This window comes from Castor canadensis, chromosome X (genome assembly GCF_047511655.1).
Source record: "Castor canadensis chromosome X, mCasCan1.hap1v2, whole genome shotgun sequence".
In the NCBI taxonomy this organism is placed as follows: Eukaryota; Metazoa; Chordata; class Mammalia; order Rodentia; family Castoridae; genus Castor; species Castor canadensis.
The window spans coordinates 141,427,479-141,449,513 of NC_133405.1; the positions used below are offsets into that span (position 1 = coordinate 141,427,479).

The 22,035-nt window shown below is 38.3% G+C and overlaps 1 protein-coding gene and 1 pseudogene across 4 annotated transcripts in view; both read left to right on the forward strand.

The window, feature by feature from the left end:
* Window positions 1-10,027, forward strand: part of LOC141419720 (uncharacterized) — a 79,031-nt gene extending 69,004 nt beyond the window's left edge. Inside the window, exons 12-13 of one of the 4 annotated variants that reach the window (XR_012444353.1) lie at window positions 6,459-6,613; window positions 8,795-10,027. The gene's annotated coding sequence lies outside the window, so the exon portion shown is untranslated. Of the gene's footprint in view, window positions 1-2,798; window positions 3,747-6,458; window positions 8,600-8,794 lie in introns of those variants that run through there. The other 3 variants (XR_012444354.1, XR_012444352.1, XR_012444351.1) reach the window with 3 other exon arrangements.
* A 778-nt stretch (window positions 10,028-10,805) lies between these two features.
* Window positions 10,806-22,035, forward strand: part of LOC109680035 (histone demethylase UTY-like) — a 56,689-nt pseudogene continuing 45,459 nt past the window's right edge.

Consider the following 22,035-nt stretch of genomic DNA (forward strand, 5'->3'; position numbering starts at 1 on the left):
TATTTGAGATCCAACTGGAGAATACTCAACATATAAAATGGCTGGTGGAGTGGCTCAAGGGGTAGAGTGCCTGCCCTGGCAACTGTGAGACCCTGAGTTCAAACCCCAGCACCACTTAAAAAAAAGAAAAAAAAAATGGGGGAGGTATTCTGAGCGCCTACATAAATTTGTAGCTGGTTCCCAAACTCTTGACATTGGCTTTTGTTCTGTCTTGGAGAGGCACTCAGCTCCTCTGGCTAACTGCTGCACTCCCATAGAAAAGGAGAGAATTCTCACTGCCATCAGTAGAAAAGCAGATGAGACATTTTCCAGAAATCCTCGGGACCACCAACCCGGGACTGCTAGTACCTCTGCTACTAGTTGGGACAACACATGCCGGGCGGGATGTGGTGCAGGGAGCATGCAAAAGACAGCTAACATGCTAGAGGCAATCTTTCTTGGAATGAGATCAAGGATTGTTAAGCCTGTAAACTATGACAGTGTAGGGAGAATTTTTCAGAAAGAGAAAGAAAGCCCTATCCTATGCCATATTATGACAGTGTGAGAGGAAGGAAGCTTTTAGGACGTACACCAGCAATGATCCCACCTCTAGAGAGGGTGCTGCCCTCCTGGGCCAGTACTCAATCTGTCCCAGATATCGGGTGCATACTTCAGAAATTGTTCTTGGGACCACAGAATAACAAAACCAAGCTGAGATGATGTATACTGCTTTTCTGGTCTGTAAGGGACAGAGTAAGGAAAAGAGGCAGGTCAAAGTTGTGGTTTCCATGATAGGGAAGGCCTTCAAGATCCATCTAAGTCCCTTTGAAATGCTCTGAGGGAGGCCATGTCTCGCCAATGACTTGGTGATAGATCCTGATGGAAAAATCTTCTAAGATATAAAAAAGACCTAGAAACATATCAAGCAATCATAGGAACAGAGAAACAAGGTTCTACTGCCCCCTCTCCTCCCCGCCCAAAAAAAAAAAAAGAGGAGGACCTCAGAATTAACAAGGAAAACAGGTGTTGATCAAGTCCTGGAAAGAAGGAACCCCAGCTGATCAACTCCAGCCCAATTAGAAGGGTCCCTACCCAGTGATACTGGCCTTTCCCATGGCCATCAAACTACAAGGAATGGATAGAAGGATTCATCTTTCCAAGGCAAAGCAAGTGACAGGGGAACCTTCTGCTGACCAAGTACAGCCTGAGGACATTTACTCCTGCAAGCCAATAGAAGGCCTAAAACATCTCTTCTGGAGGGACCAAGAAGCTTCACCACAGGAAATCCATAAGAGATTTATATGCCTATTCCGTTCACTCCTCTTCCACACACAATGGGTCCCACACCGAGGACTTCTCCATTTAGGCATACTTCTGATATGGTTTACCCGGCTGTGCCTAGGCCTCTCCCAACCCACTTCCAAAATTCAACTGTCCTGTTTACCCCAAAACTCTTAAGACTCCTCCTTCAACTGTTCAGCCTGTTTTTCTCCTGGGACTAATACCTGGTGTTAAGTCATCCCTTAGCGGTATCTTTTAATTCTACCTATCAACTAACTACCCTAAATATCACACACCAACTTCTAAATAAAACAAACCCTGAATTAGCCAAGAGTTGCTGGCTGTGCCTTTCTCTAGCGAGTGCACGGTCCTCCCAGTTCCAGAAAGACTGTGGGACCTCAGCAATATGTCCCTTTACCCAAGATGTCAAGGAGACCAGCCTATCCAATCTGTAATTCTAAATGATCTCTATAATTTCCAAATCTCAAAAACCTCAAAAAAGGCCTCGAGTGGGGCTGGAGACATGGCTCAACCGGAACAGCACCTGCCCTGCCAAGCCCAAAGTCCTGAGTTAAAACACTAGTCCCCCAAACAAACAAATAAGTTAAACAAAATACACACAAAAAAGTCCAACAGCAAACTATGACTGCCAAAATATCATGCTCTGTGCATTAGATGCACAGGTAATTTCTTCTTGGGAGAACTGTGAAGAGTCACTCATCATTGACTACTTGTCACTTCCCAAATGCAACAATCCCCGAGTGGCTTCCTCTGGACACCAAAAGATGTATCTCCTGCCCCGCCCCACCCCACCCCCACCACTGGGAAAGTAAAACTACTGGGGCTACTTTGGCTGAAACCTTGTCACATGGGAAAATGAGAATAATAAATATAAATTTGCTCTTATGTTTTCCACAGAGCTCAACTTCTGATAGTCGTTAGGAGTCTTCTTCCTGGGTGGGACTAAGTCCTATCGATGTTTACCCTCTAACTGGACAGGCATCCCTGTAGCCAGATACACCTGTCCACTAATGGAGACAATGCGCCCAAATAATCAGTCCTTAAGTCCCCCAGACAAAAAAGGGCCATTCAGTTCATCCCTCTCCTATATGGGATGGGGATAACTGCAGAAGTAGGTACCCTCTTATATTATCGATAATTACCCAAAGACCTTTCCGACAGCCTGGAAGAAAAAAGCAAAAACACTGGTCACGCTTCAGAGTCAAAATGACTCTCTGGCAGCTGTCATTCTTCAAAACAGGAGAAGATTAAATCCTCTCACAGTTGTGAAAGGTAGATCTTCCTGAAGAAAGAATGTTGTTTTAGTGTAAAATCACCTGAGTTTAAGCAGAAAGACAGCAAAAAAGTTAGCTGACAGGGCTTCCACAAGTTGACAACTATTATCCAAATCCTGGGGATCATGGTTTAAGATTCTGAATTGGGCATCCTAGCTGTTGCCTCTGGTAAGGTCCCTTCTGATGCTTCTATTCGTCGGGGCCTTGCCTGCTGAACTTGCTAACCAGATCTATCTTTTCTAGAATCAAGGCCTTTAAGGCTCAAGTCTTGATGCAACAGGGTTCTGTTGCATCTGTTCATCTCTGCAAATGGCTGAGATCCCCATGAGCAGACATGAGCATGCTGGGCAAAGATTCAGATGTCAGGAACCATCTGGTGACCAAATGAGTCCTGAGAGAAAGAGACAGACGTGCAATTTCCCTGATAGGTAAGTTCTATCAGGGTCTGCAGCGCCTTGGCAGCTTCAAAAACAGATGCAGAGGATAGATACGTCCCCTCCCTCAACAGTCCCCCGAAAAGATTTTTTGAGACACTGTCTAACAGGGGAAACTTGGGGCAGGCTAGTAACAGGGAAAGAAAAAAGCCATCACGGGACACCTCAGCAAAAGCTCGCTCCATGCTGAATTCCTCCTTGTCCCTGCCCAGTATCATCCTGGGACATCTCCTCTAATGGTCACTGCAACTGCAAATTCTTTTTCAATTGTAAATTCCGTTGCAGCAGTAGGTTCCCCAAAAGACAAGGGAGGCTCTTGGCCAGTTCAGACTGGAAAACGGTGCATGCCTAGTAAAGGGAAATCGGTCTTCAATTTGACCTCTCAGGTAAAGCCATCCACTTAAGACCTTTGACTATTGGTTTCATCTCACACATACAATTATTAGCATAAGCACATAGGCAGAATGCCATGTCATGTAACAAGACCTTGTGAATAGTACCTGTCAGTTATCCAAAATCCCTCCTGCAAAGACTGGCCAGATTATTCCTATCCCTTGCCCTTAAAACTTATAAACTGCCCTTTAAAAAGAGATCTGGGATTCTGTGACATCTGCCGGAGCTCACTGCCTTCTCTTTCGTGGCACCTATACCTTCTTTTCCCTTCAATAAAAGTTTGCTACTGTAACAGCGAGGAAGACCAAAGAAAGAAATAAGCAAGTCCATGTTCTGATAATGTAGTCGGGGGTGGGGGGGTGGGGGGAGGGTAAAGGGGAAGATGACCTACCAGGGAGATAAAACTTAAAAAATCTAAATGTAAAACCCCAGTATACCACTGGGGGGGGGGGACTATCAACTTTATGTGTGTGTTTAAGTTGACTATAATTTAAAAACTGCCTAAAAACTTATCTAAGGTTACAATTTAGTGTGCTGATGTAAAACTAAAACTTAATTCTCTGTATCTATAATAATGTCTATCTTAGTATTTTTCTGTTCTCAAGTAACATCTATAAAAACTGACTGAAAAAAAATTTTTTTTTCATTACTGGGGCTTGATCTCAAGGCGTACACCTTGAGCTACTCCACTGGCCCATTTTCTTTTTTTGTGAAGGGTTTTGTGATCCTCCTGGGTAGTTAGGACTATAGGCATGAGCCACCACTGCCCACCCCTGCAGTGTTTCTTTATATATACCTTCCAATGGACAAATACAAGAAACTAGGTCCAATAGCAGAATGCAGAAAAAATTAAGGGGGTCCCAGCAGAGGGTCTTCACAGCATCCAGTTAGCCCAGGCAAGTCACTGTTTCCAGTCAACTGCTGCTTGTTGCCAGAGACTGGCCACCTGTTTCTGAGGTATCAGTGGCATCACGAATGACCTCAGACTGGTTGACATAAAACAGCATTTTTCTGTCGAAGTATGAGCACACTGTCAACATGGTTTTGAGCGTTGATCTGTGTAAAGGAATGTAGCCTTTGGGAGACAAAAGTGAGACATACAGATACATACACATGGGCCAATGGTTATCAGCTTGAGAAGTAAAACCAAGGAATCTTTGGGGTAGACACGGGCTGTAGTAAACCTACAAAAAACTGGGTGCGGGGACAAAGGTTTGCATGGTTAAATAGTTCCAGCCACAGATCATCAGGTGTGTTCCAGCTGACCATTATTTCAGTTCTTGTATTGGCAGAGGTTTTGGGGTTGTATCTGGGGGGGGGCGTGGTCCATCCTGAGAAGGATCTACTATTGGGGTAGTGTGAGTCTGTTGTCATGAAGATTTTATTTTTTGTCCTTCATTATTTCCAAGGTGATTGCAGAGAGAATTGCTCAGAGCAAAGACAGATACAAAGTGGAGAGATGCCATGTTTTTTCCTATTCTTAGTTAATTTGTGGACCCAAGTCAGGAGTCAGTGCTTTTCAGCAAAAGCAGTTTAAGTACCTCTTATAATTTTTTTATGTTTGAACTTTTTTTTTTTAAAGCTTGAGGGAATTGGGTTTTTTGGGGGCAGTGATAAAATTAGTACAGAACGGGACAGAGGAGTGACAGCTAAATCAAAAGTACTTGTTTAAGTCTAAAACTATAAACATTATTATAAAGTAGAAAACAGAGGGAGTAAATGTATCCAGTTAAATAAACTGTGTAGTGGAACCCATTTAAAAATAATTCCATGAGCATAAACTATTAAAAGATACATTTGGAGCCTGATAGCAATAGTCACTTTTCTCTCTAGAAGGACTTGGCAAAAAAGTATGAGTTTGCCCTCTGTGAGAGGTGCCTGCTAGAGCTTGGATATGTAGTAAGCATGGGTAAGAACACTTTTTTAAAAAATCCTCTTGGCTTTGGTTAACTTTTGTGAAGTCTGGCACAGGTGACTCGATCTGGATTGTGATAGCTCTCCCGCTTTGTCTCCAGACCGTTTGTCTCTGAAGAGTCTCCTCAAAAGATTTTGCCAATTAACCATTTTGGCTAAAGAAAGTCCCTCATCGCAGGGGAATAACTTTATCTTGGATGGTTTGATCTGGTCCCAAGTTGGAGGCAGGTCAGGTGAGAGTCAGTGCCAGTAAGACCCCTTTGGTCTTAGGACTGCTCCAGATCTCAGGACTGGCCCATTCATGGTGATTCTTCCCAGTGCTCCTCTCCTGGTTCATTCTGAACAAAAAAACAACTTTAGATTTGGACAAACCTGACCCAAAACACCCCTACTGGTGTAACCAGTAGCAACACACCAACAGCAGACTCCCAGAAAACTAGTCCTGAGTGCCGTGCAGAGCTGAACTAGTGGAAAGTGCATCCAGGCTCAAGAAAATAAGCAGCCTGCTTGGAATTTCTGAAAGTACTGGCAAAAACAAAGCCAGATAGGAAGACTAGAATAAATGATTAACCCTTCAGCGACCAGATGATACTGTTTGCTAACAAGCATCAAGAGTTTTCACGAAAACATGCCCTCACTTAGCAGTCAAAATAAACTAACCAGACGGTAATCAGCATGGCAGAATGCTTAGATTTCGATTTTTAAGTTTTACTGATGTATTTATTTACTTAAAATTTTAACATGTATTATTTGTACATAGTAATGGGGCTCACAGTCTGAGATTTCAATAGACAGAGCATGCACTAACCTAATCCTGTCATTCTGTATCCACTCCACCCCTTGCCAACATCTACTAATTATTATTTTCCATTCAAGTTACCTTTTAAAAACTTACACACATGATAGGTGTCTTTCTGTGCTTTACTTACTTCACTTAAAATAAGGTCCTCCGTCTTCACCCACTTTTCTACAAGTGACATGATTTCATTCTATTCCACCCCTAAATAATATTCCATTTTGTATATATCCTGTTATTTCCCTCACCCATTCATCTGCTGATGGGCACCAGGCTGAGTCCGTATCTACACTATCGTAGACAGGTTTTTAAGTATTGACTCGAGGTGTGTTTGTGGTATACTGATTTCCTTTCCTCCAAGGACAGAACCAGTAATGGAGTAAAGCTGGATCACATGCCACATCTCATTTTCAGTTTATTGAGGAATATCCATACAGTTCTTCCCAAAAATTCACCAAGCAATGATGAAGAATGCATCAAACTTTTACATCACTTTGGAGAGCATGGACACTCTAAGACTAGTAAGTTGTCCAGTCCATGAACAAGGGAAGGCTTTCCAAGTTTTTATGTTTCCTTCAGTTTCTTTCCTGGGTGCTTCGTAAGTTTTATTGCAGAGGTCTTTCACTTTCTTGGGTAAATATAAACCTAGTGCGGCATGTGGGAGGAAGGAAGGGGGGGAGAGGGTTGGTAACTATTGTGAAAGGGATTGTTTCACAAGTTCTTTCTCAGCAGCTTGATTACTGCTGTATGAAAACTTCACTAATTTCTGTATGTTGAATTTTTGTATCCTGGAATATTACTGCCAGTTCTCGTAGTCTTTTCGTGGGGGCTGTAGGTTTTTCTGTGTAAGAATCATGTCTTCTGCCAGAATGGATAATTTGACTCCCTTCCTTCTAATACGCCTTTTGTTTCTTTCTCTGGCTTAGTTACTCTACGTAAAACTCACTGCTATCTTGAGTAAGAGTGGTGAAACTATTATGTACCAACTCTTAAAGGTAACCCCTTCAGCTTTCTCGCGACTGATACAGTGTTGGCTGTGTGTTTGTCGTGTTTAGCCTTTATGATGTTGATGCATGACTTTCATGCCTAACTTTGCTCCATTTTCTCTATTTCATGAAGTGATGGTGAATATCATCAAAGCATTTTCTACAACTGCCGAGCCAATCGGGATCTTTACCCTTCGTTCTGTTGATGTGACATATTATTGTTACTAGTTTGCATACATTGACCCATCCTTGCGTGTCTCTGATGAAACCAGTTTAGTCATGCTATATGATCTGTATGATGTCTTACTGAAAATGATTTGATCATATTTGGTTGAATTTCTGCATGTAAGTTCATAAGGGATATTGGTCTACAAGTCTGTTTTCTTTCTGAGTAATTGTCTGCTTTTGGTAGCAGGGTAACACTGGCTGTGTAGGAACAAGTCTGAAAGGGCCTTCTCTTTTTCAATTCTATGGCATAGTTTGAGAAGAAGTGGTGTTCCTTCTTTAAAAAGTTGATAGAATTTGCTAGCAGACTGATCCAATCCTTGAACTTTTGTTTCTGAGAGACATTTTTATCACTGATTCAGTGTCTTCATGCTTCATTTTTAGTGGTTAAATTTCCAGGTATTTATTTCCTAAGGCTTTCCTAGTGGTTAGCATGGTCTGTTCATAATTCTGTCTGATAATGCCTTTTATCTCCATAGTATCCATTAAAATGTATCCTTTTAAATCTTTCATGAATCTGTTTGTTCTCTCGATTTTTCTTAATCTAGGTATAGCTTTGCAGGTTTTTTTCCTTACCTTTTCAAAGCCCACTGGCATTTTATAATATTTTTGTCAGTCTATTTAATTCTACTCAGATCTTTGTTATTTCTTTCCTTCTAATTTTGGGATTGGTTTGGTCACATCATGAAGGTGTTTAAAGTTTTCCTTCTTTCTTTTTTTTTATGCGATACTGGTGTTTGGACTCAGGGCCTTGTGCTTGGTAGGTAAATAAGTGCTCTACCACTTCCCGACCCTTCCCAGACCACAATCCTCCTAACTATGTCCTCTCTCATATCTGGGATGACAGGCACAGTTTATTGGCTGGGATGGGGTTTTAAGACCTTTTTGCCCCGGCTGGACTGAAGCCAGCATCCTCCTGATCTCTGCTCTCCAGAGATAACTGTGAGCCACTGCATTCGGCCTAACATCTTTCTATTTTTTGATGTGTATTTTCTATTTCTTACTGCTGTAAACTTTCCTTTTAGAACTTCTTTTTCTGTATCCCATAAATCACTACATGTTCTCTTTCCACACAGACTTAAGAACTTCTCAACTTCATTTTAAAATTCCTCTTTCTAGTCCTTCAGTAACTCCTCATTTGTTTGGTAGCATGTTGTTAACTTTTTACGAATTTGAAGTTACCAAACTTTCTAGCTTTATTCCATTATGGTCACAGAACATACATGATATGGTTTTCATAATTTTGAATGTGTCGAGATTTGGTTTGGGACCATTTATATGGTCTCCTCGTTAGAATATTCCACGTGCTAAAGCTCATGCATTCTTCAGTTGCTGGACCAAATGTCTCATAAATATCTGTTGTCTATTTGATACAGAGAATAGTTTAACTATGATATATATTTTTAACTTTACATCTCTAAGATCTGCCCGTTGATGAAAGTGGGACCAAAGTCTTCCATGATTATTGATCAATCCCGTCTCTTCCTTTAGATCTGATATGGTCTGTGTAATGAAATTTCTAGCCATAGGTAAATATGCACTTAAAATTTTTATACCTTCTTGTTGGGTTGATCTTTTAATAATTTTTTATAGTTTGTCATTTAAGTGTATTTTGCTTGATGTAATTACAACTACTCAGCCCCATTTTTATTTCATTTGTTTGGAGTATCTTTTTCCTCTATTACAGACTGGCTCCTACTTTTTGACTACAGGCTCTCTCCTCAGTCAATTGGTGGAAACTGCCACACAGGGCAGGCTCCCCCTCACTCCTAGATCACACTCCACTCAGTTGCCATTAACCCACATTGCTGCGCCATGCGCCCACTCCAACTTACTCTCCAAAGGACTGAAGCCAGGTGGCAGGGGGCTCAAGGTGATGGCACTGTGCCCACACTCACTCCCAGTGATTGCGCCTCACATGGTGGCTCTGGTTTTTGGTTCAGAAATTCCCATGCCCTTCAGGCTGGTGGCGACTCTTGGCATGTTCTGCATTGACTTGTGCCAAGTCCCAGACAACCAGAGGTGGTGGTGTCCTGGGAAACTTTCCAGCTCACGCTTGTGGTTTATACCCTGTATCCAGTTAATTTGATTTCCAGTCCCACATAGTTTCGCGCATCCATATGGACACTCTGAGTGATTGTTTGCTTAGCAGGTGTTCTGGGGGTGGGATTAGTGGATTTGGAGCTGAAAAACTGCAGTGTCTTCTGCTCTAATTTAATTTTTTCACTTAAAAACTTCTGGGTGGAATTTTCAGTGAGAAACATTAACAGTAAGCTTTCAAGTTTTGCTTTGTCGTTTTTTTGTGTTTTGACTTTTTTCTTCAGACACATGCTAGATTTCTCTGGAACACTTACTCATTGAAAGTTACTACTCTTTACTAACATAAAACACTCTGTTCCTCCAGGGGGAAATAAATTCCCGTTGTTTATTTCCCTTTTGTATTTTAGATGCTTTGAAAGGCAATACCGTACTGTTACCTCCTTCCCCTGAATAAACAAGACTATAGTCAAATGCTTGACAAATTGCATGCAGGTCATGTCAGTAGGAGACATGAAGTCAGAACTAAGTTGTCAAGAAAGACAGACAGGAAGACACGAGATTTGCTGTATGCTTTCCTGGAAGACCCAAAGTCTTTTGTACTTGAGTTAGCAAAATGGCTGGGAGGGGTAGAGAAGAAAATTTCCCCAGGACTCCTTTTATGTTTGTTTGTTTATTTTTGTGGTGCTGGAGATCAAACCCAAGTCCTGAGAAATGCTACCCGAGCACTCTACCACTGAGCACACCCTCATCCCTGCAAGGAATCCCTGATGTGACAGCTCCGTGCAGTGTGATGGCAAAACTCACTGGTAAGGCCATAATATGAGCTACAATTAGACTGCAAAAACATGAAAATGTAAAGACTGGTGAGACTGTGGGAGCTGGACAGTTTAAGCAGCCTTTATTTAAAGAAACTGTCTCCTTTACCTGAACGAGTTATGTAAACGCTGACCAAGGACTACTTCCCTTACCTAGTATTTTAAGAAGCAAAAACCTGTTGGTAAAATCCTAATGGAGGGTACAGTTAGAATATAAAGGTTGATGGAAATAAAATGAAATTTAAGTGAACTGTTATGTTTGAACATAACATTTAGTGAAGGCTTTTGATGAAGAAATGATGTCTCTTTCCCTCACTTTTATTAGTGAGACACATTATTAGTTAGACACACTGCTTACGGAATAAACAAGGTGTCTAACCAGGGAATATTTCTGCTGGGACTATAAAGCAGAATTTGGGTAAATCCTTACAGAAGGCAGTATTAATTGGACAGGTACCTGGGAGTCTGAACTAATGAAGTGTTTAAAATGTTTCACCTGGATCATGCTACAGGAATACATGGAGGAGGTACTCGTGAGCAGGACTGATTCTGAAATTGAGTGAGGAATTGCTGTATTCTGTCCTCATTCGCACGGGGCCTTACAAATACTCCCCAACTGACTGAGAACTTCTCGGTTTTCTTTGCAGGACAAAGCTGCACAGACAACATTCTGTTGGAAGGACTCCACTCTGACTGCAAATGTAAAAATGGGCAGCGGGGGGGTGGGGGGGTGGGAAGAAGAATGTAGGGAAGTAAAGGGACAGAAGAACAGGGGCAGGGAGATGGAGACAGAGATGGAAAGATATACAGACAGAGAACACTTTCTAGAAAATAATACCATCAGTGGGAGGAAAGCAGTGTACTGCTTTATGGGTTAAATCAAAATTCTGAAGCTAGGAGGTCTCTGAAATAAAGGACATATTGAACTGTTACAGTTCCAGTCAGAGATGCTAACCAAAGGTAAAAGGACCAGTGCTGGCACAAACTCTCTAAAGTTTGCCTCTAGCAGCAAGGAAGATAGCAACTGGAAAAACACTCACTGGCATCACAGTGCTTTTTTTTTTTTTTTCCTTTCACTTTTTGCCAGTATTGGGGTTTGAATTTAGAACTTCTACTGGTTCCTCTACTCTTTGGGTAGAGACATAGGTTGTAACCACTGTGTTCTTAACAATGGATACATGTACACTATCTCTTTTATGTTTATGAACAATTGTGTCCTACGAAGAGTCAAAGAAAAGATAGGGTCTCATGTTGTGTTTTAAGAACAGGAAAGCCAGATGGGTTTGATTAAATTTAATTTATGATAGAGTGTTCTACCAAGTTATTATTTCAATAATTGCTATGAAGATCATTCTTTCTGAAAACCTCAGAGATACAGAGAGAAAATCAAAGGTAAGAGTGCTTTTTGGTTGGAGTGGGGCACGTATGAAATTTCACTCTCATAACAACTCTAATACCTGTGTAAAGACTGTCTTTATTGGGAAGGTTTCCAAGGTAACATTTGATTTAGCTGGGGAAAATGGTATGATCAATGAATGCCTTGTGCCTCAGTGGGGAAGAGAAGGTGTTTGTCATCTTCAGAGTCAGGAGTAATAGGATAAGCAATGTACCATCAATCTAGCAGTTATTTTTTATTAATATATTCTGTGACTTCCTTATAATAGCTGCTTTTAAGTTTCTGTGATGTTATTATTGATGGAAAAACATTATGCTCTAAATAATCCCTTGTCAGATGCAAAGATTTGTTCCCATTCTGTATGCTGTCTTTTCAGTCTGGTGACCATTTCCCTTGCTTTGCAGAAAATTTTTAGTTATATGCAGTGCTTTTGTTCATCCTTTCTCATAATTTCTGAGCCACTAGAGCTCTGTTCATCGTTATTACCTATGTGTGTGTGTGGTACAGTGTGTTCCCTATTCTTCCAGATTAATTTCACTATTTTAGTTTTACATTAAGATCTGCAATTTACTTTGAATTGATGCTGGCTCAGCAAGTACTAGGAAAAAAAATCAATACTCAAAAATAAGTAGCATTTCCATACACAGACACAGACACACACACAGACACACACACACACTAAACAGTCTGAGAAAGAAATCAGGAAAAGAATATCACCCATAATAGTTTCAAACAATTAAAATACCTAGGAATAAATTTAACACAAATGAGTTGACTGTCCTATTCTTTGAAAATTGCAAGTCACTAAAGAAAGAAATCAATGAAGACTTTAGAAGGTGGAAGGACATCCCATGGTCATGGATCAGCAGAATCAATATTGTGACAATGGCTATTCTACCAAACACAATCTATATGTTCAAAGCATCCCTATCAAAATTTCAATGACATTCTTCACCGAGAAAGAAAAGCCAATCCTAAAGCACATATGGAAACACAAAAGGTTCAAATATCCAAAGAAATCCTGAGCCAAAAGAACAATGTTGGAAGGTGGTATCACAATACCTGACTTCCAAACATGCCCTAGAAACACAGAATTAAAATAGCATTGTACTGGCACATAAACAGACATACAGACAAACAGAATAGAATAGTAGATCACGACACAAACTCATGCAACTGTAGCCATACGCTTTTCAATAAAGGAGCCAAAAATTGGCCTGGGAGAAAAGACAGCTTTTTCAACAAATGGTGCTGAGAAAATTAGATTTCCACATGCACAGAACTGAAAGTAGGTCTCAGTGTATCACCTTGTACTTGCATTTCATTTCTTATTCTTCCTTGCTTTCATTTTCTCATTTATCAAACCAAGGGTTTATTTACCTATTTCTATTATTAGCAGGGAAAACAAAGTCAGTCTTCAGGCTGTGTTGCAGTTCCATAACTAAGGTCTTTATTGCACAATGTTTCTCACTTATTAAGTGAGAAATGTATGTAATATAACCTAATTCTAAGTGAGAAATATAAGCAAGCCACATATAATATAATCAACCATCTTTAGCCAATCCTCTATAAAAATTTTTCCATGCTTACAAGACGTAGCTCTGTGATAAGCTGAGTGTGAAACACGGCTCCAATTCTTCCTTACTCTATAAAGCCAGTTTGCTGTCATCTTAATATGGCTTATCCTTTGTGAGTCTGTACTTGTAACCCTTTCCTTCTATCATGTAACCACTCTAATCCTTGGTCTAGTCTGTTAAGTCTAATTTTCATTCCTAATTAAAACGTTTATTGTCTTTTTTAGTGATTTGTCTCTAACATGGCAGTTAAATATAGATAACATAAGCCTTACCACAAATCTTCATAAGGGAAACTGGAATCAAGCACATTTTCTATACAAGGAGACTGGTGCCTTGCTTGTAATAGATCTTCAAATAATTTCTGCTGCTTTTCTTCTCTTAACTGGCTCTCATATGGAATCCAAGCTTGTTCAAACTGCTTCTTCCTGCTTCTTCCTATTGAGTAATGGGATTACAACCATGTTGTTCCACACCCAGCCTACTTGGAGCTTAAGTTGGGTCAATTTATGATTGGCAAAAATCAGTTTAATTGCTTTATTTATTGTAGATATTAAGCCCTTTAAAATAATGACACTTTTTTCTAGTCTGCTGGTTAGTTCAGGCATGTTTAGAATTATAGTTATAAGTGCATTATTAAAGTCAAATAAATATCTTCTTTCAAGCCTTATACCTATTCAAGTTTATCCCTGATCCTTTTCTCCAATTAAAACGCATAATGGAAACATAGAGAAATTAGTTACTTTAAATATTTAGCACATCCTGCAATACTTAGTACAAAGGAGAGCTATTGCCTGCCTCACTTATATTTATAGAATAAAAACAAGGGTTTTTTGTGTGAGATAGGTTCTTAATATGTAGCACAGACTTTTGGCCTCAAACTCAGACTGACCACCAACTTACCACCCTCCTGCCCACCTCAGTCTCCCAAAGGATAGTCATGTGCCACAATAACCAATGTTATTTTTGTTTGTTTTTCTTATGTCTTGCTATGTAGCCTAGGATGATCCTCAACTCCTGGGTTATTCCTCAAATATTCTTCCTTTTCCAGTAGTACTATAGACATTTGTCAATACATCCCACTTAATGTTTCTGATTTGTCTAGGATTTTTCACATTTTCATTGTTTTAAAATTACACATTTCTGTTTACCAACAGATTACAGGACAAAAAAAGTATGTTTCTTAGGATAACAACTGAATATCATCAGATGTCTTGGTTTATCATATTTTAAATACATAGACTCTTCCTGAAAAATGCCATGCAGTTTTAAGGCCATATAGTCTTTCAAGCACAGATAATTTTGGAGATTTAAAGAAACATCATCAGTATTTTTCCTGGGACAACCTAACAAAGTTGTCCACCGCAGCATTAGGTATAAACATCACTATGTCATTACAAATATGAGTGTGAGAACTACTTAAATATGTAAGAAGTTCTGAAACTTTGAGTAAGGCATAGAAAAAGATAGGTCACTTTTTTGCTTTTATGTAACATTCCAACAATTTGTTATCTGCAAGAAACATACCTCACAACCAAAGACACATAAACTAAAAGTAGAAAGATTGGAAAAAGATATACCAGGCAAGAGGAAATTGAAAGCAAGCAGAAGTAGCTATTCTCACATTAGGCAAAAAAAATTTACGTAAAAATCAGTCAGAAGAGATAAAGAAGGTAACTACATACTAATAAAGGGAACAATACAGCAAGAAGATATAATTCTAAATATATATGCTTTGGTTAATTTGTGATAGGGTCACTTTGTACTTAACAGGGCCTGGAACATGATCCTCTGACTTTGAGTTGGACTTTGGACATTATGGAGATTTTCTCTGATGCATGTGATTTTTGTTACTTTTGTTACCGGCAATCTGGGGGTGGCGTCAGGCTCTTGACTGGAATTCGGATTGATTGGAGGAAAAAGGGAGTGTGGGGCAAAGGAGGGCTGAACGTGAAAGTAACTCCTGCAGGAGACAAATGGTCGTCTGGACCTGCACAGCCGGAGAGTATGGTCCTGTGGGATCTTACTTGGCTTTTATGTGGTTTGCGCCAGGCTGGTGGGAGAAACCTGGGCGGTTCTGTGGGTGGTGTTAGGGTGATTAGCAGATTTGATTGACAGCCAGATGCTGTAGCACTGATTTCTGACTGCGCATGCCCCTCCCCGTAATTCACTCTTAAGTGTATATACATGAGAGGCAAATAATATTCGTGCAGTCGTAAGTAGGGAAAAACACTTAAAAGGTTAGGAAGGGTGCCAGGTGGGCTACAGCGAGCGGCACATGCCTTCAGAACTAGTTTGAGCCGGCTACTCCCCTTTTCCACTTTGCAGGATGCAGACACAGGGGTCCACAAGAACTGAAGTGTTAACCACGAAAGGGGGGCATTTCTAAGGGGTTGGGGGTCGGGGGGTGGATCCGTGCCAAACCTTCACCTTCAAAACCTGCCAGTCTTCACCTTACAACCCTGTGTGCTTTGTTCCGAAGCGCTTCCTCTCTCCAGAATATAGTCTCTCCTTAATTACCTTGACTTGTCTCCTTCTTGGAGTGAAAAGAGCAGATAGTTGCGTCGTATCTACCAACCTTAACCTCTTAACAATACCTGGCTTACTGACTGAGATGATGGTTCCATTAACACTTTTTTTTTGGCCTGAGGTGTCCTCAAAATCATGATCCTCTTCATCTCTGCCTCAGAAGTAGTCAAGATTACATGCATGAGCCACTATGCCCAGCTACTTCCTATCTTTTTAATGGCCATGGGATCTCTGTAGTGGCATCTTTCATTTCTAGTATTAATCAGCCCCATCTTTTCAAATAACTGGGTTTTTGTTTTACTGACTTTCTGTACTGATTTTTTTTTTTAAATTAGTTTGACTTGTGTCCTGATTGACATTTATTAGGACTTGATTTACTCCTTTAGAAGTGTTTCTAAGGTTAGAATCTTAGGTTGTTGGTTTAAATAGTTTCATATTTAATATATGTACTTGATGCTATAAATTTCCCTGTAAGCACCACTTCCTACAAATTTTGATAAATTAGGTTTTATTTTGATCAAAATATTTATTTTCTCTTGACATTTCTTCTTTGATTTATGTACTATTCACAAGTGTTTTGTTCAGTCTTTACATAGTTTGAGCCTTTTAAGGTTTCAGTTAGTGATTTCTGGTTTAATCTTTCTGTGGTGTGAGTGTGGATGTTCATAATATCTGTTGCTTTAAATTTACTAATGAATGTTTTATGGCCCAGAAGTGGTCTTTCTTGGTGAATGTTGCATGTGTGCTTGAAAGAGTATGTACTGGACTGGTGTTGAATGAAGTAATTTACCAGTGTTAATTATATGCAGTTGGTTGATGGTGGTGGTGTGTTCAACCCTAATTTTCTGTCTGCTGGAGCTATTCATTTCTGATAAAAAGAGATATTGAAGTAGCCACCTGTAATAGCAGCTTCATCTATTTCTTCTTGCATTTCTACCAGTTTTGCTTCATGGTTGCCTCAAACTCTGTTGTGTGGCACAGCAATGTCAGAATTCTTAGAAGTACTTGGATAATTGCTTTTATACAATGCCCCCCCTCTATAACTTTTACAATTTTGCTTTGCTTGAAATCTCCTCAGTGTGAAATTAATAGAGCTACCCTGCCTTTCTTCAGCTTGTGTCAGTGTGTTAGCACGGTGAGCTTTTTCCATTGTTTTATCGTTGATCTGCACATATGAAGTGTATGTAAAGTCCTTTGTGTAGACCATGCAGAGTGCAGTCTGTTTTCTAGCCAGAAAATCTTTGACTTTTTGCTTTGCTTTTGTTGTTGGGAGTACTGGGGTTTGAACTCAAGGTGCTCTACCAGTTGAGTCACTCCGGCAGCATATTTTGAGCACGGACACTTAAAGTGATATGAAGTGATACACGTGGATTAATTTCTACCTTATTTGTTACTGTGTTTTGTTGGCTTGGTAACCTTGTCTTGAGTCCCTATTTTTGTCTTCTGCTCCTTTAACCTTTTTGTTTTACTGGGGTGTATTGCGTATGACACCATATTTCTCTGTTTTGCAGAAATTATACTTCTTTGAAAAACTTTTCAAAGTGGTTGCTTGAAATTTGAAATATACAAGGTCAGTGATACTCTGCAGGTCCCCTGCTCTCAGCCTATTAAGATGGTTTGCTTATCCTATTGAAAGTAATAAACTAAGATTATTTGATAAAAATAGTAACTTTTATTTAATATTTACTTTAATAAAAAAATAAAGACTATTTATATATATTAATGTGTGAATATACTTATGTTTTTATGTATTTATTTATAGGGTGAGATGTTCATTCATTTATCCAAAGGAGATGTTTCTGTTTTGTTTTTTCTAGAGATACTGCTACCACATGCATTAGTCATCTTTCCGAATTAATAGTAGCCTTAACTAAAATTGCAGAAGTAGAAATTTACAGAAATGCCTCAAAGTATATGAAAAGTTGAAAAACAAAATGTTAAGTGAGATGTTGGTTAGTGGTTTTTTTTTTTTTGATGGTACTGGGATTTGAAATCAGGGCTATGTACTTGCTGGGAAACAACATCAGAAGAATAGCTAACGATGAGAGGAATACAATTGTTTGAATTAGTTTTCAGCACATAGCTGTTTTATGTGGTGTCTTTTTTTAGTATAAAGTTTTCAAGATATGTTCATGCTATAGTATATATCACTGCTGTGTTTCTTTTTTTTGACAAATAATATTTCACAGTATGGGATATGCTACCTTTTTTAAATGTCTTTAGAGTGGGGTCTTGAGAACTGTTTGCTTAGATTGGTCTTGAACCACAATCCTTCCGATCTCAGCTTCCAAGTAGCAAGGATTACAGGTGTGAGGTATCACTGTCCTGCCAATTTTGCAGTTTAGAAAATTGTCATCTGATGAACATATGCAAATAACATTTCTTGAAGTTCAACATTGATTTTTAAAAAGTTAATCTCAAAACCAAGCATAAAAGGGATTTTTTAGCTTATATGTTAAAATTTATAGTAATCATCATACTTAATCCTGAAAGTTTCATAAGTTTGTGACCAATGAGAGAAATATCTTTACTTAATGCTCCTGGAAGCATTGATCCCATATACTACAAAACACTGTAATCTTAGATAGTGCTATAAGGTAAGAAAGAAAAATATGCATATAGATTGGAAACAAATGAAATATTTTATTCTCAGCCGACATAATTGTAATATTGCTGAAGAATCCTGAGCACTTTGTGGCTCATGCTTGTACTCGTAGCTACTTGGGAGGCTGACATTGAGAGAATTGTGATTCAAGGCCAGCCCAATTCATGAGAGACTCTACCTTCAAGATACCCAGAGCGGAATGTTGGAAGGTGTGGCTCAAGGATAGAGTGCCTGTGCTGCAAATGTGGAGTCCTGAGTTTGCACCCCACTCCCTGCTCCCTGTCACACAAATAATAATAATAATGCTGAAGAATCTATAAAACCAAAGGAAACAATCCTGACTGTAAGTATTCATAGTGGTAGTGGGGTCAAAGAATAAAAGATCAATATGCAAGCAAGTCACAAATGCTTTTCATTTTCTGAGCAATGCATACTTGGAATTAAATAGAAGAAAACACTGACTTTTGTATATATCATTTTTTGTAAGTAATATTTGGAATTTGAAATTGAAAAAGAATTTACTTCAGCAACCCAGAAAAGCAATTTTTTTTATAAAAATTAAAAAAGTACATAGGATGCCTATATGTTTCTGCCAAAATATACTGATGAAAACATGCAAAGATATAAGTAGAAAGATAAACCTTTATATGGATTAGAAGACTGTATTAAGAATTCAGTTTTTTTTAACTGATTCTTTATAAAATCATTACAATCTCAGTTGAATACCACCATTTTTTTTTTCAGTTACTGACAGAGTTTTTCTATACAAGTACCACTGTTTCAGTTCCTGTAGCTTGTATTAGGTGTGAAATTGTGCCTTAATTTTGTTCACCAGTTTTCAAGATTTTCTACCTGCCTAGAAAATCCGTATTAATTTGGGAATAGTTTTTTCCACCTCTGCAAAATATGACTTGGGATTGCATTGAATATGTGGGTCACTTTGGGAAGTACTGTTATCCCAACAATGTTAAGTTCTTCAGTCTAGTGTTTTGTATTTTAGTCTAATCCTAGATGTTTTATTCATTTGAGTATTATTGTAAATGAGATTGTTCTTAACTTCTTTTTAGAATTGTTCATTGTAAGTGTATAGAAGCAGGTCCTTGAGTGTTCATCTTGTGTCACATAACATTGCCGAAATTTGAACTTATTTTTAATATACTCTGCCAATTCTGCTTGTGAATACTTTGATGCATTCATATTTAAAATAATAATGAAGGACATCTTTTATCATATGTTTTCTTATGTTTCAGTTTTTTGGTGTCTTATTTCTCTATAATTTTTTTCTTTTGTGTTTATTATTTATTTTTTGGAGTGAAAGCTTTCAAGCTTTTTTTAAATTTTAAGCACAACCTTTTAATTTTATTTACTTTTCATTTTTAATCTTTTTTTTTGTCAAATTTTGGTGGTACTTGATTTTGAATTCAGAAATCCATGCTTGTGAGGCAGGCATTCTACCACTTGAGCCATGCTTCCAGCCCTTTTTTCTCTGATTATTCTGGATGTGAGAATCTCATTTTTTGCCCAGGCCAACTTGGACCATAATTCTCTTATTTTTTGCTTCCTCTGTAGCTGGGATGACAAGTATGCACCATCATGAACAGCTTTTTTCTGTTGAGATGGGGTCTTGGAAATTTTTTTTTGCCTAGGCAGGCCTGTAACTATGATCCTCCTGATCTCTGCATCCCCTAAACCTTTGGTTAATAGGAGGAAACCAGTGCATCCAGCTATTGGTTGAGATGGGAGTCCTGCATACTTCCATGTTATGCTGGTCTTGAATTGCAATCCTCCAAATCTCAGTCTCTAAGCAGCTAGAATTACAGACTTGAGCCACCAGTACAGGGTTTGTATTTAGTGCTTTTTTTTTTTTTTTTTTTTTTTTTTAGTGTATTATGTTTATTCTGTCCCTGTTCTTTTCTGTTTATTGTATGAATGGTTGTATGAATGGTTTAGGATGTTTTGCCTAAATCTATAGTAATTGTTTGAATTGACGCAAACTTGCTGAAGTGCATGAGTTTTTCAGTGGAAAATTTTTTTTCTATAGAGTGATTCTTATGTTGTTATTGTCATAAATTTACTTTATATATTCTGTGTCTGTTAACTTTTTGGTTTTGTTCTGGGATTGAAGTCAGAGCCTCATGCTTGCTTTGCAAGCACTCTTAATACTTGAACCATACCCCTAACCCTTTGCTTTTTGTATGTTTTCAGATAGGATATGACACTAATTGGCCAGGCTGCCTTCTACATGTGATCCTATTTCTACCTCATGAGTTGCTAGGACCACAGGCCTGTGCCATCACAACCACGTTTATGAAATAGGGTCTCACTTACTTTCATCTGATCTGGCCATAGACTGTGATCCTCCTGTTTTTGCATCGAGAGTATTTTCTTTTTTAAAACTCAGCTTCACACTTGCTAGGTTTAGTTTCTTAACATATTGATAATTATTTTTTAGCAAATATGAAGTACATATAGATAAAATATTAATTGATTTTTTAAAATGTGCCTGCATAATTAATTAACTTTATCAAATTACATAATTTTTTGGAGACTTTTGAGTTTTTCTTCAGCATCCTTTCATTTGAACCTGAAGAACCCTATATTTTTTTTCTTATATGCCAGGTATATTTTGGTTATCTTGAGATTTAAAATTTGTCCCTCATTCTTGAAGGATAGTTTTACAATCTAGAATTCTTTTTTCCTCTTTTTTGGCAGTAGTGGGATTTGAACTCGCAGCCTCATGTTTCCTAGTACAGCTATCCCCCAGCCTCATATTTAGAATTCTAATTTGAACGGATTTTCGTTTGTGTGTGCACTCACATATAAGTGTATAAACAATCTTTTCCAGATTTCAAGTTTAAAATTTTCTTTCTTTATATGAAAATTCAGCTGCTTTGATTGATTTGACTTATTTTCAACTTTTTAAATTCATCTGCCTGCTTAAATCTTTTTAAAAAATTTTATTGGCATATATTACTTTTATAGGTATGTTTCATTTTGACAATTCCATATGTGTTGACATATGAAATTTTTCCTCCTGCCTTCCCTCTTAAAACAATTTCAGTATTTTTATTGTTCTATCTTTATACAAGTATAGAAAATGTTTCAACCATATTCTTCCTTTTTTACCCTCTCCATTCATTCTTCTTCTTCTAATATCAGCCCCCAAACAGGACCTGTTTTGCTTTAGTGTCTTTCATTTTATTAAGTGTATATTCATTCTTCAAATGGGTTTCACTGTGGTATTTCACACATGAATACAGTGAATGTTCATTCATTATAATTTTAAGCTCTTTTTATTTTTTTGTAATTTTTATTTCTTTATTGATTTTGTTTTTTTACATACCCTTTCCAATTTACTTTGGTTCTTTTTCCATGTTTAGTCTTTGTTTTTTAGGTGCACATAAGACAATTACTAGAAAGTCTTCTAGTAAGTACATTGTTTGTGCTTCCACCAAAATAATTTATTTTCAGCTTATTTATAAGTTTCAATAAGCTATACTTTTTAAAGGAATTTTAGGTTCATAGCAAAACTGAAGAAGGTACAAAGATTTCCAATATACACACATCCCTTCTATATATTTTTATAACCTATATCAGTATCAGTTACCAGAGTGGTATATTCCTTTTTAATTAAAAAAAAATAAGGTGTACTAGTGTAAGGTTCTCAAGGCCTTGTGGTTGCTAGATTTGTGCTTTACCTTTTGGGCCACTCCCACCTCTTTTTTGCTTTATTTTTCAGATAGGGTTTGCCCTGAGCTAGTATCAGACTGTAA